Genomic DNA, 18,888 nt, shown 5'->3' on the forward strand with positions numbered 1-18,888 from the left:
GAATGACTATACACAACAACGCCACTCCACTGGGGTTTGTTTTCATACGCAAGCCTTATGAGACATGCCGTGGAGGCAGACGAATGGATTCAGACAACAATGGCGGCTCGCAGCAAGGAAGCAAGCGGTAACATTGATGTTGCTATTTCATCAGCGTTGTCCAATCTACTGAATATCAAGTCCATGAAAGAACGCCAGCAATTTCCCTCTGGGATTATTAAAGTATGTCTGATTCTGATTGATTCTGATTCTGAACAGCTGTGAAGGCTTTTGTTACTGGAAATTATGTTTTCACCCTTCTTCCGAATGGGTTTGGCAAAAGCTTGCTCTACCCTAACGTCAATGTCACTGGTTGGTTTCGATGTGAGTGGTTGAAGTAACACGTCAGTAAAGATGACAGACAAGTGGTTTATCAAATCATATTCAAGAATTTTTTGATAAGGCCCTTTCCTCTGAAATACATCCCCAATGGAGTGATCCCAGATGGATGTGTGGAACTCTATCTATCTGGCAAGAGTAGGGTTACATGTAAACTCCCTCGACCCACTCCTACTCTTATAGCTGCAGTCTACCGCCCCCTCACCCACACAGTGAGTTTTTAAATGAACTAAGTGATCTACTCACTCACCTTTCATCTCTCTCACCTAATGTAATATTAGAGGGGGATTTCAACATTTATCTGGACACCAATAACATTTCCCTCGTCAGAGACTTCATATCATGTCTGGAAAACTTTGAATTTGATCAATTTACTGATTTTCCCACACACATCAAAGGTCATACCCTGAACTGTATCTGTTGTTCTGATCTCACCCCCTCCACCTGTTCAACAGATGATCTTCAATTAACTGATCATTTCCTCCTTTCATTAAACATTCTGTTTCTCCATAACTAAGAGATCATGTCTTATCTCATCAACATGGATACCCTTCCTCTCATATCCTCAGAACTCTGACTCCAGATCCAAATTCCACCCCTTTTGAGCTTACATCTCAATATAATAACTTTAAGTAATATTTTGAACGATCCTGCTTCAGTGGAATCTCAGCATGATACCTTCTCCCATTCTGCCCCCTGGTTCACCCCTGAATTCTGGTCCATTAACACTAAATGTTGTCACTTGAATGACTACAAAAGAAAACTGGACTAGCAATACACAAAGAAATTTACAAAACTCAAATAGTACAGTATAAGTAATTAATTACTCCAAGTAAATCCAGTTACCTTCACTGGAAATTAATAAATTAGAGTAGCAGCTCCAGGACTTTGTTTTCACTGTTTAACAACTTTTTCCAGCCACCAAATGCATTCCCACCCCACTTGTTCCTCCTGTAATTCTATAATGCAGTTTTTCAATGAGAAAATCCAGAAGATTCACCAAAGTTCGTCTCCTAACACATCACTTATCCTCCCTTTTGAGATTATGCATCTCAGCCATTTTCTAGTTTACAACTTCCAAACATCTTGAAAATCTCTGAAATCATCTGTAAATCTAAATCTTCCACCTGTATGCTTGATCCAGTCCCAACATCCCTAGTCAAACCTTGCTTTAAAGCTCTCCTACCATTGTTAACTGCCATCATGCACTCCTCACTTACTATTGGAATTGTTCCCACTCTCTTTAAAAGGAGCTATAAGTAATACTGAGACCTTGTGACTCAGATCGGTACAACGGCTTGCCAATCCCAAAAATGCTGTTTTTTAACGGTGTGAAAACCTTCTGAATTTTTATTAACACCGGATAGGTCTATGATGTATTATGTTCTATTTATGGTTTGCTTCTCTTACTGGCTTCCACGTTAGCAGGCTGCTGCTCTTTTGCCAAGACAAATTATCAAATGCTGCGCTCTGTGTTGGGAACCCTGGGAAATCTCATAAGATTGGCTCAGGAACCAGGAAGTAAACACAGGCAACACAATGAACCGAAATAGTTCCGGACTGTACCTCTAGGTTTGAAAGGAGAAAAACGTGACGAATGCATTGATGATGGAGAGGACCAATTGTTTTTAGGGAATGTTACTTCCATCCCAGGTGAAAAATGAGAATGATTTCGGTTGATTTTACAGTAAAGATTTTACTTATAGCTCCTTTAAAACTGTCATTATTACTCCAATACTGAAGAAATCTGGCTCAGGTCTCAACAGCTACAATAATCTTTGCCTGATTTCTAATTTACCTTTTATCTCCAAAGTTCTGGAAAAATCGGATACCTCCCAAGTTCATTCTCATTTAACCCATAATAACCTTTATGAACAATTCCCGTCTGGTTTCTGTCCCCGCCATAGTACCATAACCACCCTTATGAAAATCAACAATGACCTTCTGATGGCAGCCAATTCAGGTCTACACTCTATTCTCATTGTTCTGGATCTGAGTGTGGCCTTTGATACAATTTCTCATTCCTTCTTTCTCAACATATTATCCTCAATTGGCATCACTCACACCGCCATGACTGGCTCTTGGATCTTATTTTACTGGCCGCATTCAGTTTGTTCAATTTAAGTCGCTTAGTTCCAATCCATCCCCTGTCACAACTGGTGTGCCACAGGGTTCTGTCCTGGAACTCCTACTTTTCATTATTTACATTCTTCCTTTCGGCAATGTCTTCCAAAAATTCAACCTCCATTTTCACTATTGTGCAGATGACACCCAGCTGCTATGATTTTGATGTTGATTTCACAGAAGGAGATTGTACTTAGCTTGGATCCAGCCTGCACATATGTTTGTGGGTCACCAAAACCCATTTGGATGTTACAGTCTCATATTATTTGTGTCTTTCAGCCACAGTCTTACGTTAATGTTCTTTCCTGGGTGAACCACAACATCCCAATCCTACAGCAGCTCATTCAAAGTTCTTCTCTAAACATTTAAGGTCATCCCCAACCTCGTTCCCCTCTACTTTTTTAATCTTCAAATGCCTACTCCTTCCCGCACCCTTATATCCTCCTCTTCCGTTTCACTTCACTCTGCCTCCTTCCCACCTAAGCACCTTAGGGAGCAGAGCTTTCTCCCACACTGCTACCTAACTCCATCCAGACATTTGCAACACTCACACTTGTTCTCAGTTTATTTCTAAAATCAAAAGCCATCTGTTCAGAAAGGTTTGGAGTTTGGTTCATTGGTCACTTAATGGTTGTTTTATCTTTGTTGTGTTTGTTCTGTACAGTTTTAAGTGTTCTGAAATGCGTTTTTAAATAAAGTGTATATAATTATTATTACTATTACAATTATTATTATTATTATTATTACTATCATTGTAATAATAGCTTGAAACACCCGTGATCCACAGCTTTGAAAGTTGTGGGATTGTAGCTGATCAATCAGTCTTTGGCATGCCACAAGAAATTTGGCAGATTATTATGAATAATCTATTAATACAACTAATACATATATAAAAAAAACTCCAGTGAGGAATCATATTCTGTCAGTTTTGATCTAAATTAAGGACAATCAAAAACGTATCTGGTATTGTGATGGTAAGGTAGTATCTTATAAAAACATTTGTTGTGTTCTACTTTAGTGTCAAATGTGCACAAACCTCTTTGGGCTAGTTATCTTTCCACTTGGCCTTGTTTGTGGCTCCTATTGTACCGAGTACCTGGATGAAATTTCGACATATTTCAGTCATCTAAATGTGGGGAAAAAACATCTTCCTCTAACATGTTTGAGTTATTTTTAAGTTATCTCATATAAGACGCCCCAAGGCTGAACAAATAGTAACTCATAGAATTTCTCTTATCACTGCCTTCAGAAATATTTTTTTTAAAAAGTGTTTGAATTTAATGTTATGATTATTAAGATGACACAGCAACCAATCATATAAACATGCTCAAGGTTTTGACTTTAGGCAACATCAGTACCGAAACAGGTTGGAAGTGTAATATCCAATTTTTCTGAAGATTTGCAAGATATCCTCATGCAAACACTGACAAATACAAGTACTTTACATTTTTTGTGAATTACAACCCCAATCATGCTCATTTCAAAGATATAGTGAAAAAACGTAAACTTTCAGGATTCAAAAAAAAAAATTTAAGAGCAGTTATTTTAGTTTATTTTACAAAACATTATTTTCTTTATGTCAAATTACCTGTCAGGGTTGTACCCGCCAATTGACTATTGTCTGCTGACATATAGTGGCTCTCAACAGTCTACACATCCCCGTTTCAGTGGCAGATTGTTGTGGTTGTGTTTAAAACTAAGGCCATGATAAATCCTTTCCAAATCTTATTCACCTTTAATGAGACAATCTGCTTTAATTAAACTGAAAAAACAACTAATGTTTTTAAAAAAGTCTGCAAGAACATCTGGTAGGATTTTCTTAGCTTTTGCACTTTGCTTCCTTTAGAACCAGTTTAGAGAGAGGTTAAAAAGAAGATAATTTCATTGTACAAAAGGTACATGTCTGGAGCAAACTATATAAACAAAATCAACAGTGCAACCACGGGACAATGAAGACTGTCATCAATAATTGGAAAACAACAAGAACATGACAAAGGCTGAGCATTTTTCTCCACAAATGATAAAACAAGATAGAAACTTATTAAGGATGCTCATAAAAGCCTAATGGCAACAGAGCTGCACGTATTCTGGCTAAGCCCTTAATGCGCGTAACATCTGATCATAATTTGGTGTGTTCTCCACATGTCTAGAATTAGGCATAGGGATGGACCACAGCCTTTCTATCCAAAAGAAAATATCCCATAATTTTGTAAATTTGAACAAACAAAAATGCAACTTTGGGCCACAATTCTAAAATATATGTTTGACACAAACACAACACCAAGCATCTCCCTAAAGAACACAATACAGTAAAATATGGCGTTGGCAGAATTATGATCAGGGATTACTCTTCAAATTACATCTTTTCACAATAGCGTTTTTATTGACGTGGATGAACATATGAATATTAATAAATGCCAAAACGTTTTTGGACAAAAGTCTTAGTGTCTGCCAGAAACCTGAAGATAAAAAAAGGATTTGATCATTCAGCATCCCAGTGAGTCCATGGTTACTGCAAAATCACATTATATGAAGCAGAAGTTTGGGAATTATTTATCATAGTTTGATTTTTGTCACAGAAAATCTGTCATTTTAAAAGGGGGGTTGCAACCCTAGTAAGGACAAAGCAGGCATACAAAAAATAGATGAAATCATCGACTCATATCTTAGTTCAAACAAACCCTTGCCTTTTGCTTTATCCTCCGCTACTCAAAGCTGCTCAGATTCTTACTCTCACACTGTAAGATTTTTAGTATCTAACCTGATATAAAGTGTGACTTAAGTTGAAAGAAAATAAGTCAGACATTACAGTTCTTCTGCATGTGTATGAGTACATACGTGAATCAAAAACTTGAAAACAGATTACCATTGTTTGTTTTTTACCGTTTTGCCTGTCACCGTTGCCACCAGTTATCAGCTACAAACACCACACAGCAAAGTGTTTACCAACAAGCCAACTTGATCCGGTAATTTTGTGTCTATGTCTAAAACATCTTTTGTCGAATTAAAAAAATCTTAAATTAAATAGCAGTTATTGAGGTTTTGACTTCTTTCTTGGCCTCCCTTTAATAGCATTCTCATTTGATTAAGATGCAATTTCATATTTAAAAAGAAAACTGAAGTAAGACCCAAAGATTAAGATGCACTTTTCTGACACATTAGGAGCCTTTGAACCTCTCTAAAGCTGAAAGGCCCCATCAAATATGGATGACAACCTGTCATCTGAGCCGCAGAGGACAAATAACTATTGTTCTAGAGAGAGAATGCATTGTTTTTGGTACAAAAAAAAGGTCCCTGATGGGAATGTCCAACAGATGTGAGGCAGCTTGTTTTCCTTCCCACAAAAATAATCTACCCTAGAAAAGTGGGTGAAATAAGGGAAAGTACTGCACTCCCACTTAAAAATGTTTGTCCATTTAAAATTGAGTCTCCAAAGAGAAGGAAACAATTTGACAAGCAAAAAGATATCAAATGATCGAATCACAAACCACTGAGGCAAAAACAGGTGTTTGTGGACATAGTGACTCAGTTAAGGATATACATAATTTTTGTGAGTTTTTACTTCCTCAGTACAAAACGTCTGCTGACATTGACAGATCACAATTAAGTCTGTATTCGCTCTCCTTACATGTCCGTCCTGCATGGTTTCCCTAAAAAAATGTGCTGTATCTGTAACGCTGTTACCATTTCTTAGTGTCTGACCCAAACAAACAGATTAAACTGTATTAATAATATTTTGCTTTGTCCAAATACTGTTAAGGTTGTCTGTAGAAATGAGAGTAGTGCTGCGAGAGACCTCTGTGCTGTAATGAAAATGCAGGATGCAAACTAAGCAGAAATTAGAACATTCACCTAAATGCTGGCAAAATTGTTGTGTTTTGTCACAAGTGGTCATTTAAAACTGTGACAAATTATAGGTAGATTGGGATAGCCACAGAGCGCTTTTAATCCCAGCATGGGTCTGTAAGGCTACGTTCAGACTGCAGGAATATGCGACCCCAAGCCCATCTTTTTGCCCATATGCGACCCATATCCGTCTTTTTCATGGCAGTGTGAATGGCCCAATTCTGATCTTTTCACCCCAAAAAAATATATAATAAACGGTCATGTTAAATTTTCTGTGTTCTATGTCACTCTCCTGGCTCCCACTGCACATCCATACACAGCAGTAGCAGTTAGCGCTTCACAAAACACCTTTGTTAATACCGCATTACTTTATTCTTACCTTGCTCTGTCTCACTATAACGTGTTCTTAATATTGTCAATGGCTTTGAAGCAATCCTTCATACTGAGCATGGATGAAGCGACTCCCTTTAACAGGGAGGAATAACTAACCTCCAGCAGAACCAGGCTCAACGGTCATCTGCCTCGACTGACTAGAGAAGAGAAGGCAGAGCAGAGACACAAAAGCACAGAAGCACACACTGATCCAGGAATCCTTTCTATGTTATATGGTAATAGCGGATGATCCGTCTCCCCTGGCTGATGTCACAGCTAACAGATCAGGTGTACTTACTAAACACAGCAGGAATATCTCTTAAGATAGTCGGGGCCTGTCGGAAGGGGAAGATCTGGAGAAATTGGGTCCAATTATCCTGCCGTGTGACAGCCACAAGAGACCGACTTTTTGATTTTACTTTTTTTTGTTTGTTTCGCCATCAGTCTGGTGGTGGGCAGCGTGGGCTCCTTCAAAACCCAGGGTAGCTGCACCATCTGGCCCCCTGCCGGCTCTCCTACAGAGCCTTAAGTAGTATCTACCAAAACTGAGATGGCAAACCATTTTCTCATCCATAAGACATAGGTAACTTCATCTGGGTTAACTTGATAACAGGTTGTCCAACAGTTCCAATGAAATGCAAAATAATGGCCCGCATTACATTGCTTTAGCATTTACTGACACAAAAACATTCTTCATTTGAGGCCAGTGCAGTAGTTTGCAAGCTTGATTACAGCTATTCCAATCTGCGCTGGAATGTGAGGTTCAAGGCTCAAGGCTGAAGTCCCTGCTGTAGTTTGATAAAATTCATTAAAAATCTTGCAAGAGAATTTCAAATCTCACAATCAAATGGAAGTGGCAAAAAGAAATTCCAGCTTTTGTGGAGGCATACTTGTTCCACAGCAAGACCCCACAAAAAAGATTTTATGCAATGAAACGTCAATGTGAGACCGATGGCAAAAATGTGAGTTAGCATCTCTTATGGCCAGCACCGGGAGAAATGGTTGAAATGCAAGGAGGGTTTGTTCAACAAGATCTGGACATGGTCTGCTTTTCTATTCTCTTTGCCTGGGTCATGAACTTTTTGCCCTTCTCACTACTTTCAAACTGCAGTAGTCTCTGCTGGTCCTTTATCAGACATGGAGCCAGCCACCTCTATACATATCCAACACACACACACACTGATATGTCCATGTAGAAGCACTGCATAGCAATACAGTATAAAGAAGTGCATGCATGGATGGGCAATGCAAAAACATGTTGGCTTGTCCACATGTAGGTGGACACACTTATGATGAAGGGCAATTACTTGGAGGTAGGAATAATGAAGCTGCAAACAAGGCCAGTCACCTCTCCAGCTCTTCATGCCTCAACCGGACATCCAGACATGGATTCTGTCTTTTTTTTTACCTTTATGTTCAGTTGTTCTTGTTTTACTTTGTTTCAGACTCGCCTGTTAGAATTATTCGTAAACACGTCTTATTTCAATGCGTCTCCAAACCGATGACGTAAAGTCACTTGCATTCAGCTGTATGTTATTGATTGATGTCTGTTCAGCCATCAATGACAGTAAAACCAACCTTTTTTTTTTTTTTTTACATTCCTCCCACATACTCAGAGAGAGAGAGAGAGAGAGAGAGAGAGAGAGAGAGAGAGAGAGAGAGAGAGAGAGAGAGAGAGAGAGAGAGAGAGAGACTGACACATTTAGCGCACATCTGCTAAACAGCTTTTCCAGACATTGAGTTCAATATTTTCCATACTGTCCTTAGTATATCAACATTTCCGGGAGTAAGATTTCTTTTTTTTAAATATTTATGTTAATGTGTATAGTTCTAATGGAAGTTCCTGTTCTTAATCTGACTCAGTTTATCTTTGTAGCACAGTGCCATCTGCTGAGTAAACAAGGTAACTACATACATGAACTTAAAAGGGGAAATGGGCTTTTCAATTCTTCCTTTTCACACTGAAATCATTCAGTTGTGGTCTGTCTAAAGCGTAACAACAATGTTTTGGTGTGAATTCCTTGTTAATTTAGCCCCACAAGCCCCAGTTTTACCCTGTTCTTAGGTTTAGCTGAGAGCACCTCCTAGTATGCTGGGGGACAGTGTAATGAACAACCGAATATTTTGACTTATCCGGATGTAGATTCTGCATTTTCAACTTGGACTACAAAATCGCAGTTATAAATAAAAGAAGTTTAATGCGGAATTAGTAAGGCAGAATTCCATAACCTTGTTTAGCAGTTCTGCAGTAAATAGTGTGATGTAGTTGTTAAAATAAAATGTACAACTACAACCTTGAATGTAAGTCATATATTTTATTCAATATAATACGTTTAAAATAGCTGAATGTGGAAACAACCCGTCAAGAGATATAGCAATAGGACTAATAACCCTGGTTCTGAATCCAAAGGTAGACACCACCCAGCCTTCTAATAATCCTTCTTATTTATTATAATAAATAAGACTTATTTAGAACCGCCTTTCAGGACACTCAAGGCCGCTGTACAGCTTAGAGCCAACATACAATAACATGAAACATTTAAGAATGTGGAGCAATGCAATCCTTGTAATAGAGGAAGTATTTTTTTTTCATTAAGTTCCTTGCGAACAGTTTAACCAGACTTCTTATAGCTTCGCTCCAGCCTACAACCTTTGTTTTTTTCATGAAACAAAAATCAGAAGTGAACCAAGAGGCAGAGCTATAGAAGGAAACCACCTGTTTTTTTTTTTTTTTTTTGTTGTTGTTGTTGTTTTTCCAAGAACCAATGCAGTTAAGGATTTTGGTGAGGCCATTATTATAGAGGGAAAATTAATAGTGTGGGACATTTCAGAGGAAATGGTAAATCGCTTGTACTTGTATGGCGCTTTAACTAGTCCAACGACCCCAAAGCGCTTTACACTAAAATCAGTCATTCACCCATTTACACACACATTCACATCGGCGCCACCAGATCTTCTGTCCACCACCAGCAGGAAATTCAGTGAAGTTTCTTGCCCAAGGACACAATGACAGACAGTCAGAGTATACAATCAATACACCACAGTATGGCACTCTTTGCAACTCTGTTGTGATGGTTCTGGGGCGGAAATCTGACGAATCAAGGCTGGTTCCAAGTCTTCTCTATTTGTCTTTCTCCTCTCTGAATAAAGTAAACGTTAGAATAAAATTTAAGCCATAGAATAGCTTTCTTTAGCTTTCTAAGAGATTTAAATTTAAATTTCTGCCTATAATTCATGTGTAAATGAATCAGTTTGCAGCCTTAATTAGTTAGACGGCTGTTTGTGTGTCTTGGCTCAGTCTTACCATCAGTGACTAAATATTAGGTAGATCAATAATATGGCTGTAAATAGATCATCTTGGAATCTTGAATTATTGAGGTGTACTCCAAAACGCAGTGTTGACTTTTATAACGCTGTAATCCACTTTCTCAGCTGCAGCTGCAGCAGCAGGAGGGGAAAAGAGATATAAAAGAAGAGCAGCAGGCATAGGACATGTTGCTTTTGCGACTTGGGGTGCACCTCTACAAAATATCAATACTGCAAAAAATAAAAAGATGAAAAATCAGCAGGTGACTACTGACAGAGAGGGAAGAAAAAAGACAGGCAAACAAAGTGTGCTGACTTTTCAGTATGTGTACCTCAATACTAAAAAAAAATCTCATTTGCAAATCACACCGTTTTGTTACTTTAGGTGAAAAGAGAAAGCTGGAGTTCGGTCAATTTTACAACAAATGAAAAGTGATTTTAAAAGTGTTTTCAGTCATTTTCAGGCTTTATTTTCCAAATCTAGTGTTAAAAAATCCAAAATAAACGGGTTTTAAAATATTTTTTATAACTGTCAACATCAACAAAAAGTTTCAGAACAAGTTTCAGGTAACATTTTAATTTGTTGTTTCAAGAAATAAACGTTATAAAATTCTAGAGTGGATGACAGATGAATGGCTTTCTGGGCAATTGTTGAGCACAGCATTGTCCTACTTCATCCCAACGGCAAACAGGCTTAAATCGGAGGCAACCGGACATTCGCACAGTTCTTCCTGAAAATGTTTCGACACCTATCCAAGAGGCTTTGTCAATTCTGGTGGCTTGCACTTGAGCTCTTTGTTTTTCACTATGTCAGATTTGATTTGACAAAAACAGAATTGACAAAGTGAATTGACAAATACTTCTGGATAAGTACTTCCTAGATGAATAGGCAGCAGTGATTAGCTGAGCAATTTTCTTGCTTTGGTTAAATGAGACTGCATAGACAAGCAAACTCCCAAAAACCTAATTTATTTGACCTTGTAAGGACTTAATAGTAAACTAAGAACTCGTACCTACAGGTACAGCTAAAAAAAAAATGTAATATGCCGTAAAAAGGGCAATATTTTTTGTCAGTCATCTCAGAAAGTGAAACCCATATTATATAGATTCACTACAGTGTTATATATTCCAAGCCATTGTTTCTTGTAATTTCAAAGATTATGGCTTACAGATAATGAAAATCCAACATCCAGTGTCTCCAATAACTAACTTTTTTACAGTATTCTAATTTTGAAACTGGTGTTACCCCCTACTCACACCTTATTACCTCAAAACACCTGCAAAGGTTTCCTGTGACTTTAAACTTTAAATGGTCTCTCACTCTGGCATCAAGAGCCACCAGACAATGATAAAAGACAAGAACTACAAATGTTGCCTTCCTCGTGTCAAGCCATTCCTGAACCAGAGACAAAATCAAAGTGTCTTACCTGGGCTAAGGAGGAAAGGAACTGGACTTTTGCTCAATGGTAGAAGGTCCTGTTTTCAGATTAAAGGTCCCAGAGTCTGGAGGAATAGTGGAGGCACAGAACCCACGTTGCTTGAAGTCCAGTGTGAAGTTTCCAGAATCAGATGATCTGGTGTACCATGTCATCTGCTAGTGTTGATTCCCTGGATTTCCTGATGTCCACAGTCAATGCAGCTGTCTACCAGGAAGTTCTAGAGCACTTCATGTTTCCCTCTGAAGACAAGCTGTAAAGAGAGGCTGATTTAATTTTCCTGCAGGACTTGGCACCTGTCCAGACTGGCAAATGTATCAAAAGCTGGTTCTATGACCATGATGTTGCTGTTCCTGTTATTGATTGGCCAGTAAACTCTCCTGATCTGAACCTTGTAGAAAATCTCTGGGCTGTTGTCAAGAAGAAGATGAGAGACACGAGATCCAACAATACCGATGACCTGAAGGCAGCTGTCAAAGCTTCTATTACACCTACATAGAAATGGGCATACGTTTTAGAAGCCTGACATTTGTGCCTAAAACATTCTTTTTGAATGGCCTAATGTGATATTCAAATTTTCTGTGACACTGAATGTTGAGTTTTCTTTACCTGTAAGCTATAATCATCAGCATTACAAAGAATAAAGGCTTAACATATTTTACTCCACGTGTAATGAATCTCTAACAGTTGCACTTTCCCAAATGACTTGCAAAAATATTGCACCTTTACACAACATTCTAATTGTTTCAGATGTACCTGTATGTCACTGAACATCTGACAGGACACAAAGAGGTTTTCAAAGAGTATTTTGTCACAAGCTTTAACACGAGGTAAGATCCTGATCATTTGCTGTTTTGGTTCTTTTGTGTCCGACTAGTTTCGGGTCTAACAGTTTTATAACCATTTTAAATTTTTATTTCAAGTGATTTTCTATTCTTAACGTTTACAGGAAAAAAAAGTAATTTAGTGAGTCCAACAAAAATAGCTGACCAGCTTGAGATCACTTGTAGGTCTTTCAGTTGGATCAGAGGTCGTCATCTCTCCTATGCTACATTGCTTAAAGGTATTGAGTCAGCCCCCTACAATCATCAAATTCAGGTGTTTCGTGGGCACATGTGTATAAAACCCAGCACCTAGGCTTACAGACAGCTTGTACAAACATTCGTAAAAGAGTGGGTCACTCAGTGAATTCCTAACATCCTGCCGTGATAATGTGCCACTTGTGCAAATAGGCTTAAAATTTTCTGGCTACTCCATATTCAATAGACAGATGTTGGGAATAGTTACAGCTCAGTCATGAAGTGGCAGACCTCTGAAAACCATAGAGTGCCAGATAATACCTCAACAGAAGCTGAGGTGTGCAGAACTCACCGGCTTTCTGCAGAGTCAGTATAGTTACAGACCCCCAAAGTTTGTGTGGCCTTCAGATGAAAAAGAATAGTGCATTGGGTACTTCATGGAATAAGTTTCCATAGCCAGGCAGCAACATCCAAGGCTTACATTCCAAAGTGTCAAATACAGTGGTGTAAGCCATGCCAACACTGGACAATACAGCAGGGGAGATATGTTTTCTGACTCATCTCATGGAGTCCGGTGAAATGTTTAACTCAGCATAACATGACATTTTCGTCCAACGTCATGCTCCCAAATTGAAGGAAACAGTGTGGGAATGGCCACTTCCTGTTCCATCATGGCTGTGCTCCATTACACAAAGCAAGGTCCATAAATACATGAATGAATGAATGATTGAATGAATGAATGAATGAATGAATGACTGAATGAATGAATGAATGAGTTTGGTGTGGGAGAACTTGAGTGGCATGCGCAGTCATTAGCTCAACCTCATGGAGCATCTTCTAGGCCAATTACAGCAGAGACGGTGATCTGGGCCTTCTCGTCAAACATGTACCATTAACTCTGAAACTTTCTCCTAATGCACAATTAAACTGGAATATGTCCAAACATTTATGATTACTCGTCCATAATTCATCAAAGTACATCAAAGAGAAATAAACACGGTCAAATGTGTGTGATTTTTTTTTTAAGTACTTAAAGTTGGGATGAGAATGCCCGGGCATGAAACAGGGGTGTAAATTGGTGAAAGGTTAAATTCAGCTGGATCTGAGGAAGGTGCCATAAAATCCTCTGTACTTGGCAGCATTATAAAAAAAAGACCCATTTTGAAAGACACAATGCTTAAGGGACTGAGATTGTATGGATAAATTCATCAGGGTATTCTGCTAATGCTGCATTTGATTTGATTAATTAGTTAATCAAATGAGTTTTATGAATCTTTATAAGAATCAGGATGCGTAATAAGAATAGGCTGAATCCTGTAATTGTATCTCTGTGAGGGCCATGATACGCAATTATAACAGGATATTCAGCTGATGTTGTGATCTCTGTAAAGCAATCAATATATCAGGCAGCCGCTTGCCATGGGGACAGGTTCAGTTTTACTGCAGTGTGCGACTCGAATCGTCTGCACGTAAATGACTTGTGACTTAGAACTTTTATGCTGGATTCTTCAAAGGCACCCCTTCCTTTGAATTGTAATCTTCTTTTCCGGGAAAATAATTTATTCGTCGTTTAATAGGATCACCTTCTCACCAAGTGAGTGATAAATAATGTCGAGAATTAGATGAGATGGAGGACAAAGCGGTGCTTAATCACAAAAAGGTGAGAGCCAGGAGGGAGGGGGAAGTTAATGACAAAATAAAAGACTAAATGAAGATAAATTTGAGGACCAGGTTGAAAATATGTTGCAGTAATTTGTCTTCCCCTGGATTAAGGGCAGAGCATGCCTGGGAGATAACGCACAGAAAAAGATATGATGAAGCAAACAGTAAATGACTTTAGATTAATGGAAATAAAGGGAAATTGCTGGGGGGGGGGGGGGGAGATACAAGAAGGCAGAAATAGAAAATTAGAAATGGAACGATGGGAGTCAGAAGAATAAAAAGTAAGCTTTAAGATGATAGGTCTATTTTCTTTTTCCTTTGAAAAACATGCTAGCTGTGTGCTGAACAACACCAGATGGCAATATTGGACCATAAATCTGCATGTGCCGAGGCAGACCGCTTACACAAACTCATGGCCTTACAGGAAGGATGCTAAGAGCCTCTTATGGTTTACTGCTGACACGAGAGGATTTTAACATAATTCACCATAAAGAGATAAAGAGCTGCAACAGTGAGTTCAGCAAAAACCTCTAGGAGCAACGGCCCATCCTGTTTGCCTGTAAGCTGAGAAACAGCAGCCCATAAGAATATGTCTTCTGACAAAGTGGATATAAACAACCGCCGAAACTTAAATCGATGACTTCCAATAACTTCTGGGGAACGCCGAATTGTGAGTGATGACCATAACTCTTTCTACTGCAATTTCATCGGAAAAGACTCCGCTCTTTTGTAGCTGTAAGCTGCAGGAATCATTTCCCACTGGCATGGACCCAACAAAATTGCAGCCATAGGCCTGAAGACTAATAAAAATCTCCAACTGCTACTAAATCATCTGGAAAATGGCTTCCTGTTAAAAAAAAAAAGGAAGAACTTCAAGGAGACCGAAGGGTGAATTATTCAGACACTTCCAACACAGCGCTCAGCTTGAATCAAACGTAATGTTTCTTTCCAATTAGATGAGGTCATGATTTACTCAAAGCTTGGCGTCTGTCTGTTTTGACCGCGAAGCAATATCCAAACATGTCATGGAATAAATAAAAATAATTCGAAACACGCATTCGTTCTAGCCATCGATGATGTAAAGTGTTTTCGTTTTGTACTCTCAGACGCTTGTTTTTTCCTGAGATTCCCAGCAGATAAAGTTAGGCAGAGCAGCCTTTGAAGTTGTGCATCATGAACTTCAAAATCCAACATGGCTGCCTTGCACAAGTTATATGTGAGTGCATGTGTATAATTTATTGTGCATGCAGCACAAGATGATAAATATCCATGAAATCTATGAAATGTTTATGGCCCCCGAGTTGTTCTTCAGGCTGCGTTTCTGCCCCACTGAACTCAAGACTTTGTAACGTGTTCGCATGACGTCCTGCTGTGCGCCGAAGCACTTCCTCCCTTTTTGTGTCCTGTGTTTACACACATGGCTTGTGCCCTTTAAAGCCCCTTTGCGTTTAAACCATTTAGTTATTCTATGCATGAGTACGTCTGAGAGAAGCTCTTCTTTTTATCTCTACCCACACGCGCCAAATCGCGCACTCTGTGGGCCGCGTTTACAATAGACATGATAATTACATGTGAAGTGTTGCCCTGTCCCTTTTTCAAATGATTAAAATGCTTCTGTGAGTTGCGGTTGTAGTGTTCAAGGTCACATACACAGCTCTGGGCAAAGTGTGTTGCGTGTGACGCCTGGAAAATGTTGAACAAGGACTGTGAAATTAGCTCGACCGGGATTAGCACACATTTCACAGAGGAAAAAAGGGTAGAAACAGTCCAAATATACCCAAATCCTAACACAACAGCATTGAAAAAAAAAATATATAACCTCAGATAAGCTGATTAAAAACAAAGTGTCTTTAAATGAGGATTAAAAGGTATTCAAATTCACTTGGCAGTATGTGAAGAAGTAAATACTTTTTGTAAAAACATGAATTAGCTGGGATAAACCACATTTTATGGTTAGATTTTTCTGAACACAATCAAGTCTGGTTACTGCCAGGCACGCCAAAAATAAGCAAAGTCCCTTAAATTGAACCTTTAGGGCAACATGAAGTAGGCTAATAGATCTCAAATAGCAATACAACATGGCCCAACCAAAAAGAGTTCAAGAACAAATTGGAAACCAAACTATTGACATCTTTCACTTTGGAAAAGGTTACAAAGCAATTTCTAAGGTTTTTAAACTCCAGCACACCACAGTGGGTTACATACAGTGTTTGCTTTGCTTCTTTAGGGCCTTGTTGAGCTGCTGTAATTGATGGAACTATTAATTCTGCTACTGCTAGAAAAAAAAACATCTGGCGGAGAACATCTGGGCATCAGCAAGTGACTTTAAGCTCAAGCCTGTTTCGATTATGCAGCAGCACAATTATCTGAAGCAAACCAGGAAGTCCAACTATGAATGCCTCTAAATAAATAAAAGGTGTTGTGGATTGGTCAAAGTCTGCATTTAAATCCTGTTGAGATGCTGTGGCATGGCCTTAAAGCAGCCCGTGCATGCTCTAAAACCCCGCTAGTGTTGCTGAAATAAAACAATTTTGCTAAGAACAGTGGGCCAAACTTCCTGTACATTGATGGAAAACACGCAACTCTGGCAGTTTTTGCAAACAGTGTGCAGAAGCACCCTGACTTGCTCCTCAATTTGATCAAAATCACCAACTGATATGAAGAGGATATTAAAGTACACACACACACACACTGGTATATCTGAAACATGGGAGTTTGACAAAAGAGCAGAAACAGAAGAAACCTGTAAAGGGGAAAGAAATACTTGTTCATATACACAGCCTGTTGGATATGTTTATTGTGCAATTCAATATTCAAACATCAGAGGAATGCCTGCAAACCTCTTGACTACAGCATTGAATGTTGTTCTTTTTTATTACTCTACCTTGCTATGGGGACTATTAAAAATTCATCTCAGTAAAAACGGCCAATTCACAGTGAATTTAATATTATTTTGTTTTTATAGCCAAACCAAGGTGAAAATCCAAATATTAACATAGGCTTCTCGGGTTATCTGTCATCACAGCCCACTGTTGGTTCTCCACCATGGTGAAACTTGGCGCAGTTTGCATACTTGTGTGTGAGGGTATCAGCTTCCCTGCCTGGAGTTGGCTCTGTCACCTTTTTGATGTAGAAGGTCACCAGCTAGATGTCCCCGTCTGTCTGCCAATATGCTGTTCTACTAACTGAAAAAAAAAAGAAAAATATGTGCAAATCCAACGATAAATAAACTGAACTATGGTGAAAGTAGCTTAGATCTGAACTTTGTATGTCCATCGTGCATCCTTGCGGGTCTGAAAGCGTTTCCTTTACTCCATATAAGACCACATACAGCGCACGTGGTCTTACCCACAGGCAGTGAGTCCATTTAAAGTACTTAAAGCACTCGACAGATAATAATGCTCACTTGATTTGGTTTTGAGAGCCTGCAGAATTATTGACCGACCGCTGGACGTACTTAATGATAAGTTGTGGCTATAGATGTCCATTTTTATTTTTTTGTTTAAGGCAACCACATTTCCATGAGTGCTCCTGTGGTAGTCTTCTTCAGACGTACCACCTGTTAGAGCAACAAAAATCGTCTCCTTTCCGCCTTTATCCATTTATGCAGCTTTGCACTTGTTTAGACTGTTTTTTTTTTTTGTTTTGTTTTTTAAGTAAGAGCCAATGTCAGACTAACATTCAGTGTCACAGATCTGTAGAGCCGGACACTACCCTCAGATGATGCTGCTGCCACAATGTGATGCTGTGAAGGCAAGTGTCAAAGTAGCCTCTGAAGAAATGTCAGAATCAAAGTTGCCAAGCGGGAGTCTTGAGAACCGTGCTGCATAGATTTTGCCTCAACTATCACCTACCTCCCTCCACCCAGTACTACAAGTTATGGACATACACATGCATATAATGCTGAAGTGACAACACGACTCAGTGTAGTTGGACCACAATAGACAGCTTTTCCTAAACAAAAAGAACTCCAATTATAAACAGGTCATCTATGTCACAAAGCAGTCCCGAACCATTACACTAACCCCAACATGTTGGTCTGTTGATATGATGTTTTTTCTGAGATGCTGTGTTGGTTTTATATGGGATGCAACAGGAAACGAATCATCAACTTTTAGATGGGCTTTCATGTTTTCCTATTGGTTAACAGAGGATTTCACATCCCTCCTTTGGAAAAAGATATAAAGCCTTGTCTCCCTCTTTTTTCTTCCAAGTGGATCTTTGCAATCCTTTCTAGACTGATGGATGTCAATGACTTTGTTCCTCATCTGTTCTCGCCTTTTACTCTTGAAATGAAACAAAATGATGTGGATTCTCAGGTTTCCCAAAGCTTTTGCCAAAATGTTGACGGTTCTCATTCCTGCGAATCAAAAATCATGAATCCCCTGATAAGCCGAATGTATACTTGTATCCACATCTACTCACGGTAAATACAAGGCGCTGCATATCCTCGGGGATGCGACGTCGGCCTTATTTAAAACAGTAAACCAAACCCAGGGATCTTTGTCTCCCTTTTATTAGTACACAAAACACAGTGTCTGGAACTGTTACTCAGTGTTCCTTTCATTGTAGTGCTAGTTTTGGTTCTGTCTCTCATTTGGGAATTAAACCGCATATGTGTGTTTTTAGTTACCAACCTTTGGCACAGTTTCCCTTTGTTAATGTGAGCTTGACACAGCAAAAATGAACTCAAAGAATGTATTGGGTGGGGGGGTCGGGGGGGGGTAAGCCTAATTACTTTGCAT

The 18,888-nt window shown here is 39.0% G+C and overlaps 1 long non-coding RNA gene across 1 annotated transcript in view; it reads right to left on the reverse strand.

The window, feature by feature from the left end:
* Positions 1-11,685: 11,685 nt before the first annotated feature.
* LOC105915955 overlaps positions 11,686-18,888 on the reverse strand; it is a 60,418-nt gene continuing 53,215 nt past the window's right edge. The window contains exon 4 of the long non-coding RNA XR_004933134.1: positions 11,686-11,715. This is a non-coding gene — a long non-coding RNA (uncharacterized LOC105915955). The remainder of the gene's footprint in view (positions 11,716-18,888) is intronic.

Source organism: Fundulus heteroclitus, chromosome 17 (genome assembly GCF_011125445.2).
Source record: "Fundulus heteroclitus isolate FHET01 chromosome 17, MU-UCD_Fhet_4.1, whole genome shotgun sequence".
NCBI lineage: Eukaryota > Metazoa > Chordata > Actinopteri > Cyprinodontiformes > Fundulidae > Fundulus > Fundulus heteroclitus.